This window comes from Neovison vison, chromosome 1, assembly GCF_020171115.1.
Source record: "Neovison vison isolate M4711 chromosome 1, ASM_NN_V1, whole genome shotgun sequence".
NCBI classification, from domain to species: domain Eukaryota; kingdom Metazoa; phylum Chordata; class Mammalia; order Carnivora; family Mustelidae; genus Neogale; species Neogale vison.
Genome location: NC_058091.1, coordinates 164,524,444 through 164,546,702, shown reverse-complemented (window position 1 = coordinate 164,546,702; position 22,259 = coordinate 164,524,444). Strand labels below are relative to the sequence as shown.

At 38.6% G+C, this 22,259-nt stretch overlaps 1 pseudogene; it reads right to left on the bottom strand.

Annotated features, from left to right (window-relative positions):
* Nucleotides 1-16,632: 16,632 nt before the first annotated feature.
* Nucleotides 16,633-17,474, bottom strand: LOC122900659 (annotated as a pseudogene).
* Nucleotides 17,475-22,259: the final 4,785 nt, after the last annotated feature.

Sequence of the window (22,259 nt, the reverse complement as noted above, 5' to 3'; positions counted from 1 at the left end):
TCAGAATCTTAGAGGAGAACATAGGCAGTAATCTCTTCGATATCAGCAACAGCAACTTCTTTCAAGATACGTCTCCAAAGGCAAAGGAAACAAAAGCGAAAATAGACTTCTGGGACTTCATCAAAATCAAAAGCTTCTGCACAGCAAAGGAAACAGTCAAAAAAACAAAGAGGCAACCCACGGAATGGGAGAAGATATTTGCAAATGACAGTACAGACAAAAGGTTGATATCCAGGATCTATAATGAACTCCTCAAACTCAACCCACACGAAACAGACAAACACATCAAAAAATGGGCAGAAGATCTGAACAGACACTTCTCCAATCAAGAAATACAAATGGCTATCAGACACATGAAAAAATGCTCATCATCATTAGCCCTCAGGGAGATTCAAATTAAAACCACATTGAGATATCACCTTACACCAGTTAGAATGGCCAAAATTAACAAAACAGGAAACAACATGTGTTGGAGAGGATGTGGAGAAAGGGGAACCCTCTTACACTGTTGGTGGGAATGCAAGTTGGTGCAGCCTCTTTGGAGAACAGTGTGGAGATTCCTCAAGAAATTAAAAATAGAGCTTCCCTACGACCCTGCAATTGCACTCCTGGGTATTTACCCCAAAGATACAGATGTCGTGAAAAGAAGGGCCATCTGTACCCCAATGTTTATAGCAGCAATGGCCACAGTCGCCAAACTATGGAAAGAACCAAGATGCCCTTCAACGGATGAATGGATAAGGAAGATGTGGTCCATATACACTCTGGAGTATTATGCCTCCATCAGAAAGGACGAATATCCAACTTTTGTAGCAACATGGACGGGACTGGAAGAGATTATGCTGAGTGAAATAAGTCAAGCAGAGAGAGTCAATTATCATATGGTTTCACTCATTTGTGGAGCATAACCAATAGCATGGAGGACAAGGGGTGTTAGAGAGTAGTAGGGAATTTGGGTAAATTGGAAGGGGAGGTGAACCATGAGAGACTATGGACTCTGAAAAACAGTCTGAGGGGTTTGAAGTGGCGGGGGGGTGGGAGGTTGGGGTACCAGGTGGTGGGTATTATAGAGGGCACAGCTTGCATGGAGCACTGGGTGTGGTGAAAAAATAATGAATACTGTTTTTCTGAAAATAAATAAATTGGGAAAAAAAAATAAAAATAAAAAAATAAAAAAACAAAAAACAAAAACCAAAAATCTTTGGGGGTACAGATGGCCCTTCTTTTCACGACATCTGTATCCTTGGGGTAAATACCCAGGGGTGCTATGGTAGGGTCATAGGGAAGTTCATTTTTAATATCTTGAGGAATCTCCACACTGTTCTCCAAAGAGGCTACACCAACTTGCATTCCCACCAACATTGGAGAGGGTTCCCCTTTCTCCACATCCTCTCCAACACATGTTGTTTCCTGTTCTGTTATTTTGGCCATTCTAACTGGTGTAAGGTGATATCTCAATGTGGTTTTAATTTGAATCTCCCTTGGGCTAATGATGATGAACATTTTTTTCATGTGTCTGATAGCCATTTGTATGTCTTGATTGGAGAAGCGTCTGTTCATATCTTCTTCCCATTTTTTGATATGTTTCCCTGTTTCATGTGTGTTGAGTTTTAGGAGTTCATTATAGATCCTGGATATCAACTTTTTGTCTCTACCTCATTTACAAATATCTTCTCCCATTCCGTGGGTTTCCTCTTTGTTTCTTTGACTATTTCCTTTGCTGTGCAGAAGCTTTAGATTTTGAGAAGTCCCAGAAGTTTATCTTTGCTTTTGTTTCCTTTGCCTTTGGAGACATATCTTGAAAGAAGTTGCTGTGGCTGATATCGAAGAGATTACTGCCTATGTTCTCCTCTAGGATTCTGATGGATTCCTGTCTCACGTTGAGATCTTTTATCCATTTTGAGTTGATCTTTGTGTACGGTGTAAGAGAATGGTCGAGTTTCATTCTTCTACATATAGCTGTCCAGTTTTCCCAGCACCATTTATTGAAGAGACTGTCTTTTTCCCACTGTATATTTTTTCCTGTTTTGTCAAAGATTAATTGACCATAGAGTTGAGGGTCCATATCTGGGCTCTCTACTCTGTTCCACTGGTCTATGTGTCTGTTTTTATGCCAGTACCATGCTGTCTTGGTGATCACAGCTTTGTGATAAAGCTTGAAATCAGGTAAGTGATGCCGCCAGCTTTATTTTTGTTTTTCAACATTTCCTTAGAGATTCAGGGTCTTTTCTGATTCCATACAAATTTTAGGATTATTTGCTCCAGCTCTTTGAAGAATGCCGGTGGAATTTTGATCGGAATGGCATTAAAAGTATAGATTGCTCTAGGCAGTATAGACATTTTAACAATGTTTATTCTTCCGATCCAAGAGCATGGAATGGTCTTCCATCTATTTGTGTCTTCTTTAATTTCTTTCATGAGTGTTCTGTAGTTCCTCGAGTACAGATCCTTTACCTCTTTGGTTAGGTTTATTCCCAGGTGTCTTATGGTTCTTGGTGCTATAGTAAATGGAATTGATTCTCTAATTTCCCTTTCTGTATTTTCATTGTTAGTGTATAAGAAAGCCACTGATTTCTGCACATTGACTTTGTATCGTCCCACGTTGCTGAATTGCTGTACGAGTTCTAGTAGTTTGGGGGTGGAGTCTTTTGGGTTTTCCATGTAAAGAATCATGTCATCTGCGAAGAGAGAGAGTTTGACTTCTTCATTACCAATTTGGATACCTTTTATTTCTCTCTGTTGTCTGATTGCTGTTGCTAGGACTTATAATACTATGTTGAACAAGAGTGGTGAAAGTGGGCATCCTTGTCTTGTTCCTGATCTCAATGGGAAGGCTGCAAGCTTTTTCCCATTGAGGATGATATTTGCTGTGGGTCTTTCATAGATAGATTTGATGAGGTTCAGGAATGTTCCCTCTATCCCTATACTTTGAAGTGTTTATTCAGGAATGGATGCTGGATTTTGTCAAATGCTTTTTCTGCATTGATGGAAAGGACCATGTGTTTCTTCTCTCTTCTCATATTAATTTGTTGTATCACATTGATTGATTTGCAAATGTTGAACCATCCTTGTAGCCCAGTGATGAATCCCACCTGGTCATGGTGTATAATCTTTTTAATGTCTGTTGGATTCCGTTGGCTAGGATCTTGTTGAGAACCTTAGCATCCATATTCATCAGTGATATTGGTCTAAAATTCTCCTTTTTGGTAGGGTCCTTGCCTGGTTTGGGGATCAGGGTAATGCTGGCTTCATAGAAAGAGTCAGGAAGCTTTCCTTCTGCTTCAATATTTTGAATCAGCTTCAGGAGAATAGGTGTTATTTTCTTTGAAAGTTTGGTAAAATTCTCCGGGGAATCCATCAGGTCCTGGGCTCTTGTTTTTTGGGAGGTTGATCACTGCTTCAATCTTGTTACTAGATATCGATCTATTCAGGTTGTCTGTTTCTTCCTGGTTCACCTTTGGGAGTTTATAGTTTTCCAGGAATGTGTCCATTTCATCTAGGTTGCTAAGCTTATTGTAATATAACTGTTGATAATAACTTCTGATGATTGTTTCTACTTCCTTGGTGTTCGTTGTGATTTCTCCCTTTTCATTCATAATTTTATGTATTTGAGCTTTCTCTATTTTCTTTTGGATTAGTGTCACCAATGGTTTATCCATCACATCGATTCTTTCAAAAAGCAGCTTCTAGTTTCATTGATACGTTCTACTGTATCTCTGCTTTCTACCTCATCGATCTCAACTTTAATCTTGATTATTTCCCTTCTTATGTGTGAAGTTAGTTTGATTTGTTGTTGATTCCCCAGTTGTTTAATGTGTAGAGACATCTGCTGTTTTCTGGATTTTTCAATTTTTTTTGAGCGAGGCTTGGTTGGCTATGTATTTCCCCCTTAGGACCTCCTTTGCTGTATCCCATAGGTTTTGGATCGAAGTGTCTTCATTGTCAGTATTTCCATGAATTGTTTCAGTTCTTTCTTGATCTTCTGGTTGACCCAAGCATTCTTAAGCAAGGTGGTCTTTAGCTTCCAGGTGTTTAGTTCCTTTTGAACTTTTCCTTGTGATTGAGCTCCAGTTTCAAAGCATTGTGTTCTGAGAATGTGCAGGGAATAATCTCAGTCTTTTGGTATCAGTTGAGTCCTGATTTGTGACCCAGTATGTGATCTATTCTTGAGAAGGTTCCATGTGCACTTGAGAAGAATGAGTATTCTGTTGTTTTAGGGTGGAATGTTCTATATATATCTATGAGGTCCATCTGGTCCAATGTGTCATTCCATGCTCTTGTTTCTTTATTGATTTTCTGCTTCGATGATCTGTGTATTTCATCGAGAGGCATGTTAAGATCTCCAACGATTAGTATATTCATATCAATATGATTCTTTATCTTGATTACCAGTTTTCTTATGTAATTTGCTGCTCCCATATTGGGGGCATAGATATTTACAATTTTTAGATCATTTTGGTGGGTAGTCCCTTTAAGAATGATGTAGTGTCCTTCTGGATCTCTGACTACAGTCTTTAGTTTAAAATCTAATTTGTCTGAAATGAGATTCGCTACCCCAGCCTTCTTTTGAGGCCCATTGGCATGAAAGATGCTTCTCCATCCCTTTACTTTCAGTCTGGGTGTATCTTTAGGATTTAAAATGGGTCTCTTGTAGACAACATATGTATGGGTCCTGTCTTTTTATCCAGTCTGCAATGCTGTGCCATTTTATGGGTGCATTTAGGCCATTCACATTGAGGGTATTATTGATAGATACGTTTTTATTGACATCGTGTTATCTTTGAAGACTTTCTTTCTGTAGACTGTCTCTATATTTCTGTTCAATGCTATTTTTGGTCTTTTTCCTCCTTTAAAGAAGCCCCCTTAATATTCCTGCAGTATCGGCATGGTGGTTGCATAGTCATTTAAGCCTTGCGGGTCCTAGAAACTCTTTATCTCTTCATCCATTTTGAATGTCAGTCTTGCTGGATAAAGTATTCTTGGCTGCATGGTCTTCTCATTAAGTTCCCTGAATATATCTTTCCAGCCCTTTCTGGCTTGCCAGGTCTCTGTGGACAGGTCTGATGTTATTCTGATGGGGTTTCCTCTGTAGGTAAGGATCTTCTTTGTCCTAGCTGCTTTGAAGAGGTTCTGCCTACAATTATAATTCTTCATTCTTACTATTAGGTGTCTTGAGGACTTTCGAGATCTGTAATCTTGGGGGGAAACCTTTCAACCTCTAGTACATGATCTCTGGTTCCATTCATGAGATTCTGAATATTTTCATGAAGAACTTGTTCCACTATATCTTCTAGACTTCTTTCTTTCTCCTCCCCTTCATGGATTCCAATAAGTCTGACACTGGAACATTTCGTGGCATCATTTATTTCCTTGATTCTGTTTTCGTGGCTTCTAAGCTGTGTATTCCAGGCTTCCTCCTGTTCCTTCGACTCTGTTTCTCCTCCAGATCACTAATTCTATCTTTTGTTTCAGTTACTCTAGCGTTGAGAGAATTTAGATTAGATTGGAACTCATTGAGAGCATTGTGGACCTCCTCCCTGGTAGCTTTCAGCTCTTCCGTAATTCTGAAAACATGATCTCTGGTCATTTTCAGTTCGGCCCTAATCAATTCAGTTTGATCCCCCATGGCTTTCTCCAACCTAGGTATCGCGTGGATAATTGTTAGCCTGAAATCTCTTTCCGACATATTGTCTAGGTTGATAGCCATTAGCTCTGTTGCAGAAGGTCCATCCTCTGTATTTTTCTTCTGTTGTGCATTCCTCCTCCTAGTCATTTTGGTGAGATTTGGCTGAATGGGTGTATCGGGTGTATCGACTGTGGTGCAATCAAGGTGCTCCCTGTAATGCTTCTGAGCTTTCAGGGTCCCCCACCCAAATGAGAGGAAAAAGAAAAGGAAAAGAAAAAAAGAGAGAGGGAGAGAGACAAGAATGAAAGTTGAGATAAAAGAGAAGGTTCAGCCCTAATCGGTCCCAAGGTAAGATTTATGAAGTATACAAACAGACACAGACAAACAAAAAGACTGATAAAAGTATATGACAAGGCCCGGTGGTGGGTATTATAGAGGGCACTGATTGCTTGGAGCACTGGGTGTTGTGAAAAAATAATGAATACTGTTATGCTGAAAATAAATAAATTAATAAAAAATAATAATATAAAAAAAGTATATGATAAGGAAAAAGAAAAGGAAAAGAAAAAAAAGAGATTGGGAGAGAGACAGAAAAGAAAGGTGAGATAAAAGAGAAGGTTTAGCCCAAATGGGCCCCAAGGTAAGATTTATGAAGTATACAAATAGACACAGACGAACAAAAAGACTGATAAAAGTATATGACAAGAGAAAAAAATATATATATTTGCATATATATATATATATATATATATATATATATATATATGAAGAACCTTGTCAAAAAGAACCCTGAGTGTAAGATTTATATACTATCAGGACAAACACAAAAACACAGAAATACTGGTGGAAGAAAAAGATGGGAGAGTGGTTGTAAATTCACAGTGTGGGTGAGGCAGGTTGTTTTGATTCTTCCTGGATGTATCTTGATATCTTGTTAAAGGACTCAACTTTCCTAAAATAAGGGGGGATTAGGAATTGGTTTACCTCTAGGGGTGGCATTGATTGGGGAAAGGGGATTACCTTGAAGTTTAACTCTATATGAATATTAGAAAATAAAAATTAAAAAAAGGAATAAACTAAACTAAACTAAAATTAAAAAAATAGAAATGCAAAAGGAAAACACAGGTGTATGTATTAACAAGTTCAGGTTAGAAGGTTATTATGGAATTTGATGTACTGGACATCTCACTGTGACGGTAAATAGGTTAAAAATTATCTATGTAATAATAAAAAAATAAGTATATAAAAAAATGAGCCAGAATAGTGGGATCGAATTAATAATAAAAATTGTCCTATGAAGTAGTGGTGGTTGTTCTCTTGTAGTCTTTTTTTTTTTTTCCTGGTTGGTTTTCTGGGGGAGGGGCCTGCCACGTGGGTTTTCTGTCAATGATGTTCTCTGAGTTAAGTCCTCCCGGCCCCCTCAAGGGGGTGGGCTCTGAGGAAACTGTTTTTTTCTGGCTTTTGTTCTCTGGAGGTTTTTATATTTGTTCCCTTTTGTTTTTCTCTCTCTCGCCTTGACCACTTTTGATGGTTTTTGTAGGTTTAGAGGAAAGCAAACTGCACCCTGACCTCCTTCTCAGAGAGAAGCCTCAGTCTGGCTGCAGAGCCCCAAAAAAACCCTTTGGCCTCTGGCAGAGCAGGTTCCCAGTCGCGGTCCCTGGGGACTCAGGATTTTTTACTTGTACCCCAAACCACGGCAGTGGCGGCTGTCTGGGCAGCTCCAGACTGCCAGAGAAGTTCCAAGCAGTGATCACACACTGAGATTTTCCTGCTGGCCCTGGCTGGGGGTGCCTGGTCTTTCTGGTCCGAGAGCACCCAGCTGGCATTTGTGTGCACCTCTCTCAGGGGAGGGCGGGGCATGACTCGGACTCTGATGGCATGGCAGGGCACTGGCGTGGGGACTGCAAAAAAGCTGCTCTTCTGTTGGCTGGCAAGGCTCCCAGCCCCTCAGGGGAGCAGGGCACTGCGCACCCTCAGGAGTGCTGGTGGTTCAGGGACTGAGACCCGGTTTCTCTGCTGCACTCTCTCTGGCTCTGTGCCCGGGGTGGCTGTCCTGGGTCTGGGGATTTAAGCCTGGACCATAACACCCCTATTCCTGCAATTGCCCCCCCCCCATGATCCTTTGCTCTTTTTGAGTGCTTTCTACCAGACTCCCGAGTTAATGCTGGTCCCCAGGCACAGGGCACTCTCGTATTGGGATATTACTTTCCAATGGGTCGCCTCTGGTGGCTCCCTCCCCCTTTTTTTATCTTCAGGTATCAGTCCAACTTTCCTACTCTGCTTTACCTGCCCACTGGTGTCTTCTGCTCCAGTAGAGATCCAGACGTGTATAATTCTGATCTCAGGCTGATTTCATGGGTGATTGGAGTTCTTTGGAAGGTAATCAGCTCACTTTAGGGTACGGGTTGAAAGGGCGCCTTCTACTTTCCCGCCATCTTGTCTCCCCTTAATGTATTATCTTATTGGCTCTTTTTCTCTAGAGAACTTTCTGTAATACAAAAACCTTTAATTTCTCTTTTCATTTCTGTATTTTTATCTCAAGAATTTCTATTTGCTTTTTTTCCCTAATTACTTTTAACTTGATATTCTCTATTTGGTTATTTGGTTCTCATTGTTCTCTTTAATACTTTATCCATTTTTTAAAGCTATTTGTGTATGCTTAATAGAGTTGATTTAAAGACTTTTTCCATAACTATGGTATCTGTTGTTCTTCACAGACAGTTTTCATTGATTTCTTCTTTCCTGTTAATAATATATACTGTTTTGTTTGTTTTATGCATCATAACATTTTGTTGAAGTCTGGACAATTAGGGAATTTTGGAAATAAGATTCTCCCTCCTCCCTGGGGTAGGTTGATCCTGCTTGTACTTTTTTTTTGTTGTTGTTTAGTGACATTTCAAACTTTTTAAATACCTTTTTTAAGTTTTAATTTTCATTCCAGTAACGTTAACAGTGTTATAATAGTTTCGGTTGTACAATATAGTGATTCACAATGATGTTATACATTACTCAGTGTTTATCATGATAAGTATACTCTTTAATTTCATTACCTATTTCACCCATCCCTCCACTTCCCCTTTGTCAGCTATCAGTTTGTTCTCTATAGCTTAGAGTTTCTTAGTTTGTCTCTCTCTTTCTCCCTCCACATTTATCTTTTTCCGTTTTTCATTTGCTTAGTTTCTTAAAGTCCACATATGGGTGAAATCCTATGGCCTTTATCTTTCTCTGATTGACTTATTTTGCTTAGTATTACATTCTGTAGCTTTATCCTTCAAGTCCATCATCTGCTAGACTTTCTTTGCCCATTGTAAGTGGTGTTTGGTCCTTGGTCTGAATGTGGTGATTATAATTGGGTATGCTCTGGTCTGCTTATGAAATGGAATCTGTAGCCACTGCTGCTGTAACCAAGGCCCTGCCAAACTCCTGTATCTGGAAATAGCATCTGGGCAGGGGTTTGGGTTGTTCTTTTGGGAAAGGGGGCACACTGTGCTGGGATGGATGCAAGCATAACTGAGAAGAGCAGTTCGACTGTACTGTGTGGGGGTGGGACTTAGTCTAAACAAGTTAGGTATGAGCATGGGCCCTGTGCTATTTCCCACAGGTTACTTTGTATTTATGCAAAGAGAAAAGGAGGACAATGGTGTCTGCCAATTTCTTTCTTTCCTGAGGGTTCTTTCCCTGTAAATTGCCTCACTGGAACATGCTCTGAGATGAGCAAATAACTTTTCTGCTGTGTGCCCCAGATGCTCCCCAGATCACTGTTTCCATCTTATGTGTCTGAGTGATATGTGCCCTGCCTTCTCTTCAAGAGCAGCCCAGTGACTCCAGGTTCTCTCCAAACCAAAACCACTGACCTTTATAACTCCAGGCTTTAAGGTTCACTGGTTTCCAGAACTCATGTAATTTGGGCCCTCTGGCTGTCTAAGCTAATTGCTAATTGGGATTCGTTTCTCCATGCCCTCCTGTGTGTACTAAACTGTCTCTCCCATTCTCCATGACTGTGACATACTCCACATTGCATGGGCCATGATCCATTTCTCTCCCAAACCATAACTCTGCACTTCCTACCTTCTTTGAAGTGACCTCGTCTTTATGTTTATTTGTGACATTTCTTCTGCTATACTTCAGGTCAATTTCTGTGATATTTAGGATTACTTGTTAGTTATCTAGTTGTATTCATGGGACGGGGTGAGCCTAACATCCTCTTATCCTGTAGGCTTCTTCCCCTCTGTCCCTGGTACTAGATTCATGGTCAGACAGGCTAAAATAATTACATTCAATGTTAGAAAAGGAAAAAAAATTGTGTTCATGTAAATTAAATTATTATACTTATATTCATCACTTGAGAAATCATAAAGACTTAGCCACTTTACTTAATTATTTAGAACTTTAAATGTCACTTTTCTGTTACAATTGTAAACTAAGCCATCATTTTGTTTACCTATGTCTATTTAACATACAGTGTAATATTAATTTCAGATGTACAATTTACAGATTGAACACTTATATACAACAACACATGATCACTTCAGGTGCACATCTTAATCTCCACCATCTATTTAACCTATTCCCAACCCTCCTATCCTTTAGTAACCACCAGTTTGTTCTCTATAGTTAATGAACTATAACTATAGTTAAAGAGCTATAACTATAACTTCTGTGGTTTGCCTCTTTTCCTCCTATGATTATTTGTTTTGATTTAAATTACACATATGACTAAAATCATATGGTGTTTGTCTTTCTCTGACAGAATTCGCTTAGCATAATACTTTTTAGGTCTGTCCACGTTGATCCAAATATCAATATTTCATTTTTTATGGCTGAATATATATATATATATATATATATATATATATATATATATGACATTATGTGATATATATATCATGTGATATATATATCTCACATCTCCTTTATCCATTTGTCTGTCACTTGGGCTGTTTCCATAATATGGCTATTACATATAAAGCTGCTATAAATATTGGGGTGCACATATCCCCTCAGATTAGTATTTTTGTTTTCTTTGTGTAAAATACCTAGTACTGTAGTTGCTGGATTGTAAGGTATTTCTATTTTTTTAAAAAATATTTTATTTATTCATTTGACAGATGGAAATCACAAGTAAGCAGAGAAGCAGGCAGAGAGAGGAGGAAGCAGGTTCCCTGCTGAGCAGAGAGCACTATGTGAGGCTTGATTCCAGGACCCAGCCACCCAGGCACCTGGATATTTCTATTTTTAACTTCTTGAGGAAACTCCATACTCTTCTCCGCAGTGCTGCACCAGTTTGTGTTCCCTTCAACAGTGCTAGAAGTTACCGTTTTCTTCGTATCTTCACTAACACCTGTTGCTTCTTCTGTTGTTGATTTTAGCCATCCTGACAGGTGTGAGGTGATATCTCATTATAGATTTGATTTGATATCCCTAATGATGAATGGTGTTGAATATCTTTTCATGTCTATCTTTTCTTTAGGAAACTATCTATTTATATCTTCTGCCCCTTTTTAACAGGGTTATACGTTTGTGGGGGTTGTTGGGTTTGTTTATATATTTTGGATAGAGACTCTATCAGATATGTCATTTGCAAATACCTTCTCTCATTCTGTAGGTTGCCTCTTAGTTTTGTTGATTGTTTCCTTTGCTGTGCAGAGATTTTTATCTTGAAAAAGTCCCAATAGTTAATTTATACATTTGTGTGTCTTGCCTCCAGAGATGTGTCTAGTAAGTTGTTGTAGCTAAGGTTAAAGAGGTTTCTGCCTGTGTTCTCCTCTAGGATTTGGATGGATTACTGTCTCATATTTAGGTATTTCATTCATTTTGAATTTATTTTTGTGTATGGTTTAAGAATGTGGTCAATTTTCATTGTTTCACATGTTTCATTATTTTGCATGTTTTAGTTTTCTCAACGCCATTTGTTGAAGAAAGTTTTTTTTCATTGGATATTCTTTCCTGGTTTGTTGAAGACTTGTTGCCCATATAGTTATGGATTCTTTTCTGGGTTTTCTATTCTATCCCATTAATCTGTGTGAATACTTTCTGTGCCAGTACCAGACTGTCTTGATCACTGCAGCTTTGTAACATAACTCCAAGTCCAGAATCATGATGCTTCCAGCTTTCTTTTCTTTTTGAAGATTGCTTTGGTTATTTGGGGTCTTTTGTGGTTTCATGCAAATTTAAGATTGCTTGTTGTAGCTTTGTTAAAATATTGTTGGTATTTTGATAGGGATTGCATTAAATATGTAGAATGCTTTTGTTAGGCTAGACATTTTAGCCACATTTTTTCTTCCGATCCATGAGCATGGAATATCTTTAAATTTCTTTGTGTCATCTTCAGTTTCTTTCATCAGTGTTTTGTAGTTTTTGGAGTACAGATATTTTACCTCTTTGGTTAGGTTTTTTTCTAGGTAACTTTTTTTCTTCTTTTTTTTTGGTGCAGTTGTGAATGGGATTGAATCCTTGATTTCCTTTTTTGTTGCTTCATTATTGGTGTATAAAAATGCAACAGATTACATTGATACACTATCCTGTGGATGTACTGAATTCATGTATTTGTTCTAGCAATTTATTTTTTTTAAAGATTTTATTTATTTATTTGACAGAGAGAGAGAATACAAGTGGGCAGAGCAGCAGGCAGAGAGAGAGAGGAGGAAGCAGGCTCCCTGCTTGATGCAGGGCTAAATCCCAGGACCCTGAGATCATGTCCTGAGCTGAAGACAGAGGCTTATCCCACTGAGCCAACCAAGCAACCATCTAGCAATTTTTTTAGTGGAGTCTTTTGGATTTTCTATACTGAGTATCAAGTCTTCTGCAAATAGTATAACTTTTACTTCTTCCTTGCTGATTTGGATGCCTTTTATTTTATTTATTTTTTTTTTTTGTTTTCTGATTTCTGTGGTTAGGACTTTCAGGCGTATGTTAAATAAGAGTGGTGAAAGTGGATATTCATATCTTGTTCTCGATCATGGAAAAAGGTCTCAGTTTTTTCCCATGGAGGACAATATGAGCTGAGTGTTTTTCATGTATGGCCTTTATTATGCTGAGGTACATTCCCTCTAAATCTACTTTGTTGAGGATTTTTATCATGTGCAGATGCTGCACTTTGTCGAATGCTTTCTTTGCATCTATTTAAATGATCATATGTTCTTACCCTTTCTTTTATTAATGTGGTGTATCAAGCTGATTGATTTGTGAATATTAACCCACACTTGTAGTTCAGGAATAAATCCCACCTGATTGTGGTGAATGATATTTTGCTGTACTTTTGGATTTGGTTTGCTAGTATTTCTTTGGAGAACTTTTGCATTCATGTTCTTCAGGGATATAAGTCGTATTTGTCTTCTTTTACTGGAGAATTTTTCTGGTTTTGGTATCAGAGTAATGCTGGCCTCTTAGAATGAAATTAGATGTTCTCCTTCCTTTTCTATTTTTTGGAATAGTTTGAGAAAAATAGGTATTAGCTGTCTTTAAATATTTGGTGGAATTAGCCTGTGAAACATCTGGCCCTGGACTTTTGTTTGTTGGAGGTGTTTTGTTTTGTTTTGTTTGCTTTTTTAAATTACTGATATTATGTCTTTGCTGGTTATTAGTCTGTTTAAGTTTTCTATTTCTTCCTGTTTCAGCTTTGTTAGTGTATATGTTTCTAGGCATTTATCTGTTTCTTCCAGGTTGTTCAATTTGTTGGCATATAGTTTATCAGAATATTCTTTCATAAGTGTTTGTATTTCTGTGATTATGGTTGTTATTTCAACTCTCTTATTTGTGATTTTATTTATTTGAGTCTTTTCTCTTTTTGAGACATGTGGCTAGGGGTTAAAAAGTTTTATTATTTTTTTCAAAGGACTAATTCCTGGTTTCATTGATGTGTTCTACTGTTTTTGTTTTGTTTTGTTTGTTTGTTTTTAGTTTCTATGTCATTTTTTTCTGCTCCAATAGTTAATTATTACCTTCTCTGGCTTTCAACTTTGTTAGTTTTTCTTTTTCTCACTCCTTTAGGTGTAAAGTGAAACTTTTTTTTTTTTGAGATTTTTCTTGCCTCCTAGTGTAGGCCTGTGTTACTATATACTTCCCTCTTATTCCCTCTTTTGCCACGTCCCAAAGGTTTTGGACCATTGTGTTTTCATTTTCACTTGTTTCCATGCATTTTCTAATTTTCTTTTTGATTTCCTGATTGACCCATTCATTGTTTTGTTGCATGCTTTTTAACCACCATCATTTTTTTAATAGATTTTATGTATTTATTTGAGAAAGAGTGAAAGCGCACAACTAGAGGCAACTGCAGATAGAGGGAGAGAGAGAAGCAGGCTCCCCACTGAGCCTGAGATGAGTCTCAGTCATAGAGCTCTGGGGATCTGAGTCAAAGGCAGATGCTTAGCTGACTTAACCATCCAGGCACCCTTTTAGCCACCATGCATTTGTACTCATTGCAATTCTTGGGGTTGACTTTGAGTTTCTTGTAGTTATGGTCTGAAAATATGCATGGTATGATCTCAATCTTCTAGTACTTATTGAGGACTGATTTGTAAACCACTGTGTGTGATCTATTCTGGAGAATGTCTCATGTGCACTTGAAAAATAGTGTATCTTCTGCTGTTTTAAGATGGAATTTTCTGAATATATGTGTTAAGTTAATCTTGTCTACTGTGTTATTCAAAGCCATTATTTTCTTTTGAAGTTCTGTTTTGATGATCTGTCCATTGTTGTAAGTGTGATATTTCAGTCCCCTATTGTTACTGTATTATTGAGTTCCATCAATGAGTTCCTTTATTTTTGTTGCTAGTGTTTTTATATATTTGAGTGCCCCCAAGTTAGGGTCATAAATATGTAAATCTTATTTGGTAGTCCCACTTTTTAAAAATTATATAATGCCCTTTCTCATCTCATTTTTTTTTACAGTTTATTTATTTTCAGAAAAACAGTATTCATTATTTTTTCACCACACCCAGTGCTCCATGCAAGCCATGCCCTCTATAATACCCACCACCTGGTACCCCAACCTCCCACCCGCCCCCCGCCACTTCAAACCCCTCAGACTGTTTCTCATCTCATTTTTTACATTCTTTGGTTTAATGTGTATTTTTTCTGAAGTAAGTATTGCTTCTCTGGCTGGCTTTTAGTGTCCATTTGCATGATAAATGTTCCTCCATCCCCTGACCTTCAGTCTGCAGGTGACTTTAGTCTAAAATGAATCTCTTTAGGCCATGTATGGATAGGTTTTGTTGTTTTATCCATTCTGATGGCCTATGTCCTTGATTGGAGCATTCATTCCGTTTATGTTCAAGCAATTATTGATAGATATTTAGTCCCATTTTATTTATTTAAGTGTCATTTTATTTTAGATATTTAGTGCCATTTTATTACCTGCTTTATTAAGTAAACCATTATTATTACTTGTTTCTGGAGATTTTCTCTGACACTTTCTTGTCTTTGTCACTTTTGGTCTTTCCACTCAAATAGTACCCTTTAATATTTCTTTCAGGCCTAGTTTAGCAGTCACAAACTCAGTTTTTGTTTCTCTGGGAAAGCTTTTATCTCTCCTATTCTGAATGGTAGCCTTGCTGAATAGAGCATTTTGAGTGGAGATTTTTCCAATTCAGTACTTTGAATATATCATGTCATTTTCTTCTGGCTTGCCAAGTTACAGTTATCAAATTTGCAGCTAATCTTATGTATCTTCATGCAAGTTAAGAACTTCTTTTTTTATACTGTTTTAAAGAATTTTTCTGTATCACTATGTTTCATAAATCTAATTACGATACACTTTGGTGTTTGTCTGCCTTTTTTTTTTAAATGGGAGTGTTCTATGCCTCCTGGATCTGGGTGTCTGTTTCCTTCCCCAGATTGGGGACATTTCATCTATTATTTCTTCAAATAAACTTTCTTCTCCCTTTTCTCTCTTATTCTAGACTCCTATAATGTGAATGTTATTATGTTAGATGAAATTACTGAATCCCATCAATCAGTTCTCATGTTTCACAATTCTTTTTCTTTCTTGTTCAACCTCAGTATTTTTCATTATTTTGTCTTCTACATTACTTATTCATTCCTCTGCTTATTCCCGCCTGCTGTTCATAGCATCACACTTGTTCTAATCTCAGTGTTTGCATTGTTCATTTATTACTGCTTTTTCTTTTTTTAAACTCTTTTCTCTGTCATAAGGGCCTCCCTGAAGTCTTCCAGGCTTTTCTCAAGCAAGGAAGTATTCTTATGAATGTTTCTTTAAATTCTCCATCAGGTATATTACCTATAACTGTTTCATGCAGCTCTCTGTCTGTGACCTTATCTTTATCTTTTATTTGGGTTGAATTCCTCTGTCTTGGCATTTTGTCTAAGTCTCTGCCATCTTCTCTGTGTTATCAAGGCCCATTAAGTTTTCTGCTCCTGAGAGTAATAGATTTATGAAGAAGAGATCATATACTCTCCAGGGCCTAGTGCTTCAAAGAGTGTGCTGTGTGTTGTTTGCATTCTTCTGTTGTGCCTTGACTGCTCCATCCTTCAGGCCAAACATCTTGAGAAGATCTCCTTGTTTGCCGTGGGCAGTGTTTGATTCTTGGCCAGAATGTGGTGAGTTTTAACTGGTATGCTTGGTTTTGTTAAATGAGACCTGATCCTAGACTTGAATCCTTGTAGAATACTTCAGCTGGGAGATCTGGTGTTGGCAGGAATTTCTGATCTTCTTTTAGGGGATGGGCTCAATACACTGGGACTGACGTAAATTTGAGAGAGAAGGATAGTTGCCAGAGCACAGGAGTGTGGGACTTGGGGTAAGCAAGGTTGGCAGCCTGTGTCTGTGCTGCACTGCCTCCTGCAGATGTCTTTGTGTTTATGCTGAATGGTGGGAGAGGGAAATGCAGCCAGCCAGCTCCTTTGTCCTTGAAAGGATGTCTCTGTGAATGCTGCCTCTCTATGGTGACCTCCAGGGAGAGTGAATTATCTCCACACCATGTGCCCCAGGCATTTTGCATATCACTGTTTCCATGCTGTATGTCCCCATATTGTTCGTCTGCCTTATCCCCAAGAGTGGCGCAGAGTCCCCATGACTCTCTCTGTGTTAATCTCCGTGACATTTAAAAACTCCAGGTTTTTTATTTTTTTTTTAAATTTTTTAAAATTTTTTTTAGAAAGCTATTTTAATTAGAAATTACATCCTACATACAGGTATTATTCCAAGAAGTTTCATTCCTTTGGCTAGGACAGAACACACAGCTCTGAAAAGATGAATCTGGCCCCAGCCACATCAGGAGGACTGTCTTTTATAAGTAGTGTCTTGTGTGCCATAGCTGCAAGATGACTTAGAGTTAGAAGATAACTGACAATGTGCCTGGGTTGAAGGTCCTGAGATGATCTATAAAGCACCTCGTCGAACCTGAGAAGATGCTGGAGAATGGAAACAGACTGTGGCTCTTGTAAACAAGCCGTGTTGAAATCATTTAGATAACTACATCCAAAAGTCTCTTCCAAACTGTGGAGGCGGGCATGCGTGTACTGCAGGAAGACGCCTGTGTCCCCACGACTCAGGAAAACACGATCCCAGCTGAACTGAGAGTCAGATAAGAGTAAACCTCTGAAGTCCTGAATAATGGGTGCGGCAAGTCCAACCCTCTCTGCAGTCTCCTGAGGGTTCTCCAGTTCTCTGGTAGTCTTAATAGAAGCTATGTTCTGTAGCATCCTCGATCAAATCTCATTTAGAACATCTTCCAGAAAAGCAACATTTCCTCTTTGAGTCTTCATTCCCTGCACCACTCCAAAGGGCATGTGCTGGCACCTTTCTGCCCAGTCATATCCCATGATCTGCAGCATCTGGAACACTTGCTGAAAATGCTTTTTTTTGCCCTTTATCTGTCACATAAATCATTGCATCTAAAAGTAGGGAAGCTGGAAAAGTAGCTGTTGTAATTTAAGTCAGATATGCATATTGGTGAAGGATTATTTGGAGAAAACTAAATCCACTGTTGGAAAAGCAGGCAAGGATTTATTACAGGATGCTGAATAGTTTGCAAAGTTGTTGGAAGTGCTGAAGAAGTTTTGGATTAAGTAACCTAAATGACTCCCGAAATCATACTATAGAGCTTGGCCATGAAGGGGGCTTCTGCCTTTTCTGCAGTTCCTTCCAGTGGCAATCATGCTACCACAGTCACAGGAAGCTGCCATTAGACCTGTCAGGCTTTCTAGAATTCATATTATCAAAAGAGGCAGCCCCATACCCTTTCAGTTCCTATGGAAGTCATATGACAGGATACTGTGCTCTCTATTAGTGATGCCACCAAAAAAAAAAAAAAAGCCTCCACACTCCACAGCTAGCTTATCAGGAAAAAATAGAAGTAGCTCCCCTTTCACTTCATTTCTGCCTTCTAAGTCTCATGCACAGTGTATCTGAATGCCCAAACATAAGGGCACAGTAGGAGAGTGGAGTGGATGCTGAATGTCAAACCAGTGTCAGCAGTATAAGAAGATGAATTTCTCGAACTCCCTCATACTCTTAGGAGCAGGCATGAGGAGATAGACTTAAGTGATTCAAAGAAGGAAGCATGAGCTATCAAGAAAAGACACAGTATGGCTCAGGCTCTTTAAGGCTTAGCCAAATTATTTCTTGTTAATTACTGAGATTCTGTTCTTTTCTGTCTTTGAAATTGTTATTCTAACTTGTATTCCCAACTCCATGGATGTTGCTGAAAATACTGTTTTTGTGAAAATTGTTAGATTCTTTGGAATAACTAACTGCCCCCAAAATAATTCTCTACTCCCTTTCCTAATGTAGATGAAAATGCCATAATGAATATTTTAGTAAAAAAAATTGAGTTGACAAATTTTGTCAAAAAATTTTCTGTGTTATGCTTTGATAATAGAGAAGCACATGGTTCTTATGCCAAAATGGATAACAAGAATGAGAAACTGTATTTTGTTGATTACTAGGAAATTTTATAGCAAATCTCGAAGAAGCATTAGGACATCAAGTAACCAGAATAAATTACCTTGGGGATTGGAGCATGCAGTTTGGTCTTCTGGGAACTGGCTTCCAGCTGTTTGGCTATGAAGAAAAACTTCAGTCCAATCCTTTACAGCATCTCTTTGAAGTTTATGTACAAGTTAATAAAGAGGCAGCAGATGATAAAAATATTGCAAAATCTGCACATGAGTTCTTCCAGCGATTAGAACTGGGTGACACGCAAGTATTTGCGCTGTGGCAGAAATTTTGGGACCTCAGCATAGAAGAATATGTGCAGAATTACAAGCGTCTAGGAGTACACATTGATGAATACTCTGGAGAATCGTTTTATCATGAAAAATCTCAAGAAGTCTTGAAGTTGCTGGACAGTAAAGGACTCCTACAGAAAACAGTATGAGGAACAGCTATAGTAGATCTTTCTGGGAATGGTGACCCCTCCTCAATCTGTACTGTAATGTGGAGCGATGGGACTTCTCTCTACGCAACCAGAGATCTTGCTGCTGCTATAGATCGAATGGACAAGTACAATTTTTATAAAACTCCAGGTTTTAAATCCCACTGAATGCAAGAATTCATGAAAATCAGTCCTTCTTATTATTTCCAACCAACGGTTTTAGGGAAACCTTCTCCTTGTGCATTCCCTGTGTGCCCCTCTCCTTCTTGCCTTTCTCCTTGACCACAGCTCCTTCCCTCCACAGCACCTATGATCCCTTTCTTTTTGTGTCTTCTGAAATTTCTTTCATGAGTGTTCTGTAGATCCTTGAACAGATTCTTTACCTCTTAGGTTAGGTTTATTCCCAGGTATCTTATGGTTCTTGGTGCTATAGTAAATGGAATCGATTCTCTAATTTCCCTTTCTGTATTTTCATTGTTAGTGTATAAGAAAGCCACTGATTTCTGCACATTGACTTTGTATCCTGCCACGTTGCTGAATTGCTGTATGACTTCTAGTAGTTTGGGGGTGGAATCTTTTGGGTTTTTCCATATAAAGAATCATGTCATCTGCAAAGAAAGAGAGTTTGACTTCTTCATTACCAATTTGGATACCTTTTATTTCTCTTTGTTGTCTGATTCCTGTTACTAGGACTTCTAATACTATGTTGAACAAGAGTGGTGAAAGTGGGCATCCTTGTCATGTTCTTGATCTCAACGGAAAGGACACAAGCTTTTTTCCATTGAGGATGATATTTGCTGTGGGTCTTTCATAGTTCGATTTGAGGAGGTTCAGGAATGTTCCCTCTATCCCTATACTTTGAAGCGTTTTAATCAGGAACGGATGTTGGATTTTGTCAAATGCTTTTTCTGCATCAATTGAGAGGACCATGTAGTTCTTCTCTCTTATATTATTGATTTGTTCAACCACATTGATTGATTTGTGAATGTTGAACCATCCCTGTAGCCCAGGAATGAATCCCACCTGGTCATGGTGGATAATCTTTTTAATGTGCTGTTGTATCCTGTTGGCTAGGGTCTTGTTGAGAACCGTAGCATCCATATTCATCAGGGATATTGGTCTGAAATTCTCCTTTTTGGTAGGGTCTTTGCCTGGTTTGGGGATCAGAGTAATACATGCTTCATAGAAAGAGTCTGGAAGTTTTCCTCTGCTTCAATTTTTTGAAAAAGCTTCAGGAGTATAGGTGCTATTTCTTCTTTGAAAGTTTGGTAGAATTCCCCAAGGAATCCATCAGGTCCTGGGCTGTTGTTTTCTGGGAGGATTTATTTTCAATTTATTTATTTTCAGATAAACATTATTCATTATTTTTTCACAATCCCCAGTGCTCCATGCAAGCTGTGCCCTCTATAATTCCCACCACCTGGTACCCCAACCTCCCACCTCACCCGCCACTTCAAACCCCTCAGATTGTTTTTCAGAGTCCATAGTCTCTCATGGTTCACCTCCCCTTCCAATTTACCCAAATTCCCTTCTCCTCTCTAACACCCCTTGTCCTCCATGCTATTTGTTATGCTCCACAAATAAGTGAAACCATATGATGATTGACTCTCTCTGCTTGACTGATTTCACTCAGCATAATCTCTTCCAGTCCCGTCCATGTTGCTACAAAAGTTGGGTATTCATCCTTTCTGATGGAGGCATAATACTCCATAGTGTATATGGACCACATCTTCCTTATCCATTCATCCGTTGAAGGGCATCTTGGTTCTTTCCATAGTTTGGTGACCGTGGCCATCACTGCTATAAACATTGGGGTACAGATGGCCCTTCTCTTCACGACATCTGTATCTTTGGGGTAAATACCCAGGAGTGCAATGGCAGGGTCACAGGGAAGCTCTATTTTTCATTTCTTGAGGAATCTCCACACAGTTATCCAAAGAGGCTGCACCAACTTGCATTCCCACCAACAGTGTAAGAGGGTTCCCCTTTCTCCACATCCTCTCCAACACATGTTGTTTCCTGTTTTGTTAATTTTGGCCATTCTAACTGGTGTAAGGTGATATCTCAATGTGGTTTTAATTTGAATCTCCCTGAGGGCTAATGATGATGAGCATTTTTTCATGTGTCGGATAGCCATTTGTATGTCTTGATTGGAGAAGTGTCTGTTCATATCTTCTGCCCATTTCTTGATGTGTTTGCCTGTTTCATGTGTGTTGAGTTTGAGGAGTTCATTATAGATCCTGGAAATCAACCTTTTGTCTGTACTGTCATTTGCAAATATCTTCTCCCATTCCGTGGGTTGCCTCGTTGTTTTTTTGACTGTTTCCTTTGCTGTGCAGAAGCTTTTGATTTTGATGAAGTCCCAGAAGTTTATTTTCGCTTTTGTTTCCTTTGCCTTTGGAGACATATCTTGAAAGAAGTTGCTGTGGCTGATATCGAAGAGATTACTGCCTATGTTCTCCTCTAGGATTTTGATGGATTCCTGTCTCACATTGGGGTCTTTTATCCATTTTGAGTTGATCTTTGTGTACGGTGTAAGAGAATGGTCGAGTTTCATTCTTCTACATATAGCTGTCCAGTTTTCCCAGCACCATTTATTGAAGAGACTGTCTTTTCTCCATTGTATATTTTTTCCTGTTTTGTCGAAGATTAATTGACCATAGAGTTGAGGGTCCATATCTGGGCTCTCCACTCTGTTCCACTCGTCTATGTGTCTGTTTTTATGCCAGTACCATGCTGTCTTGGTGATCACAGCTTTGTAATAAAGCTTGAAATCAGGTAACGTGATGCCCCAGCTTTATTTTTGTTTTTCAACATTTCCTTAGCGATTCGGGGTCTCTTCTGATTCCATACAAATTTTAGGATTATTTGCTCCAGCTCTTTGAAGAATGCCGGTGGAATTTAGATCGGAATGGCATTAAAAGTATAGATTGCTCTAGGCAGTATGGACATTTTAACAATGTTTATTCTTCCAATCCAAAAGTATGGAATGGTCTTCCATCTATTTGTGTCTTCTTCAATTTCTTTCATGAGTATTCTGTAGTTCCTCAAGTACAGATCCTTTACCTCTTTAGTTAGGTTTATTCCCAGGTATCTTATGGTTCTTGGTGCTATAGTAAATGGAATCGATTTTCTAAATTCCCTTTCTCTATTTTCATTGTTAGTGTATAAGAAAGCCACTGATTTCTGCACATTGACTTTGTATCCTGGCACGTTGCTGAATTGCTGTATGAGTTCTAGTAGTTTGGGGGTGGAGTCTTTTGGGTTTTCCATATAAAGAATCATGTCATCTGCGAAGA